Genomic DNA, 2,987 nt, shown 5'->3' with positions numbered 1-2,987 from the left:
CCCATAGCTACAGTATACTGAACTAGCACCTTTCTCATTGCTGATTTAACATCTTCATAAAGCAGTTCTATTTCTTCATCATCATTACCACTCGCGTGTGCAGCGTAGGCCTGTACTACTTTTATTTTGTACTTCCTGTTCAGCTTTATTATGACCACTGTTACCCTCTCATTAATACGGTAGAATTCATGCTGCCCGTGAAGTCGTTTTGGATGACAAATTCCACCCCGTATTCTCTCTGATCTACAAGACTTCTCTAGGAAAGGACGCGGCTGTTAGTCATACCAGTATAAGCCTCACTTATTGTATCTTCACTAAAGCCAATAATATCCCACGCAATGCCTGATAATTCATCAAAGAGCCTTGCTGAGCTAGTCCAACACGAGAGCGCTTCCGGGCTAAATGTTGACATGTTAAGTTTACAGTGGTGGTCTCCGGATGCGGAGATTCTGAGCACCCTCTGACCCGTCGCAGGACTGACCGTCGCTTTTATCAGGTGCTCCGCAGACGCTGAAGACTGAGGCCCATGAGTAATTGCAGGAATAATGAGGGAGCTACAGTTGACGAAGACTGCACAACAGAGGTCTTTTCTGATGAGGAAGTGTCTGTTCTGGCTTAGTGGGCCTTCTTAATTTTGCTGCACCTGGGCTAGTATAGCCGCACTTCCTCTCGGCAATTTCTTTTTTGGCTGGGGCAAGGCGCAACTCCAACCTTGAATGTGTGATGGGCTGGAGGAGGATTCAAAATTATGTCCTCCAGATTAGAAGGGCAGTGTTCTGCTCCATGCCACCACATTTTTTTTTTGTGTGCATCTGGAACGCTTCACGTTTCTGTGTGCCATCCTTGTGCAGGGGCCATGCGAATCTGCTCTGTATCGACCCAATTTTAGTATATGTACTTTGTAAGTGCATATATTTTATTGTCTGACTTATTTATTTATATGTTATTGTACTTTGGAAGTATAATAAAAGTTTGTTAACCACAACATAATTTTCCCAAACCGCGTATGCTCTGGTGATGGGTAATATATCGCAGTTAGTATCCCAATCTCAAAGGACATAGTGCTCTGTTAGAGTGGTAAACGAATATCATACTTGTACTGGGTTTTCTTTTTAACTTGGCATATTCTGCTATTGGGCTTCAACTGCAGCACATTTGCAAACATAATTGTTTTCATTTATTTTTGATGCTACTGAATGTACAGTGCAAAATTTTATTAGGAATTTCTTTTTTTTTTCTTTAAGAATATAGCCAAATTTCAGCAAACTGGCGCTTTCGGGAGTGCCGCCAGGGGGCTAAACATATTTCATAGCTATCTAACTCGGCACTGCGACAACATTTCACGGTTTTCAAACATCAGATGTCATGTCTTTAAAGGCAAATGAATTTTTAATTGGTTTCTTGGCGGCTTTTGTAATTGTTGCAGTGTTCACGGTGTCCTTGCAAAATTATAATGACATATTAGTGGTCTGTTTCAGTGCAGTGTGCATTTGGTCAAATTTACTGATTTATATTTCCCATTAGAGGCATTTACAAATCTGCTATGTTTTGATGTGCTAAAGCAAAGTAAACCTGACACTCTGGTTATTTAAATTTCTAGATTTTCAGTGCAATATCTTAAAGCTGACATAGAAAATGTGACACCTACGGTTTATAATTTGTAAATGTCTCAGTTTATAAATATGCAACCCGGTTTATTAAATTTTATGCTACAAAACCGGGTTAAAATAATAAGTTTGTAACGTGTATTTAGATATAAACAATTACGCACTTAACTTTTCACCACACCAGCGAAATTCTTCTTTGGGCACACATGCTATGTGGCAAATTGCAAGCAACACCACCAAGGCTCCCACGCATTTCATTGTCTGTCAGGGGACTATCAACATTCGACACTGCTTTCGCCACTGGATGCCGTCGTGCTCAAGTTGATATTTACGCCACGCTCTTATTGCTTTCTTGCGTTCATGAAGGACGTGCAGTGATTGAGTGTGCTTGCTCATTGCAAACTTAATGGTATTGATCACACAACCCTCTCGTTCAAACAATTCGAGTACTCAATAATCCATCTTTTGTTGCACATTTGAATGTCACAATATGTGCACACCTGGCTTCCTCTTAGCAAGCCGATGCCTCACAGAGCGCACATATTCAGCTCAGTCGATCAACAAAATATGTGCACAGGGTCGGAATTTTCAGCAGGACCACTTCCTTTCTGCGAAGATACACTACAAAACAATTTTATAAATATTGTAATCTCCTTAACGTGCTCCCAAAGAACAGCGGCTTGTCATTTCCATATGTTTTCGCACGTGGGAGCCGTTCTAGGTCCTTGAAGGCATCTGCTAACAGGCTGCCGAAATTTTATCTTCCACCCATTTCATGATGTTGTGAACCCCTGTTACTTTTATTTATTTATTTATTTACTTCACAGGCTCCCGAAGGAGTATTGCGTGAGGGGAAGATACCGGGAATCGGCAAAAAAAAAAAAGAAAGGAGTAACAAGAACTTATACATTGTTCGCGAATAAACATCAAAGAACAAATATCTAACATTATAAATAACGCGATAAGTGAAACAAACGACTGTGTGAAGTAACCAAAAGTATTACCAAGAAATTATACAAATGGTAGCAGGTGAAGGTGAAAGAACAAGTCTGTAATAATGTTAAAGCAATTCAAAACAAACATTCAAACAAAACAAAAAGAAAAACCTATACAACTTCGATACAAGTATTTACTTAGGTGCGCAGTATGGTTTAGTTGTGACGAATTATGGAAATAATATGCGTAAGCGTGGTTTGAAGGATACTGGGTCAAGAATGTCAACTATGTAGTTTGGTAGGCTATTCCAATGTTGAATGGCACGTGGTAACGCGGAAGAATTGAAAGCATTTGTTCGGCCAAAGATACGCTGGAAACTGAGATGATTATGCAAACGCCGAGATGTACGAGATGGACGAGTGAGCGGCAGAGTGGACGGGCGCG

At 40.4% G+C, this 2,987-nt stretch overlaps 1 non-coding gene across 1 annotated transcript; it reads right to left on the bottom strand.

Moving 5' to 3' along the window:
- Nucleotides 1-806: 806 nt before the first annotated feature.
- Nucleotides 807-909, bottom strand: LOC126524765 (U6 spliceosomal RNA). Its single transcript, XR_007598059.1, has one exon. It is a non-coding gene; the product is annotated as a U6 spliceosomal RNA (small nuclear RNA).
- Between the last annotated feature and the right edge of the window lie 2,078 nt (nt 910-2,987).

Source organism: Dermacentor andersoni, chromosome 3 (genome assembly GCF_023375885.2).
Source record: "Dermacentor andersoni chromosome 3, qqDerAnde1_hic_scaffold, whole genome shotgun sequence".
Taxonomy (NCBI): domain Eukaryota; kingdom Metazoa; phylum Arthropoda; class Arachnida; order Ixodida; family Ixodidae; genus Dermacentor; species Dermacentor andersoni.
Note: the sequence above shows the minus strand (reverse complement) of the source record. Positions and strands in the feature narration are given on the sequence as shown.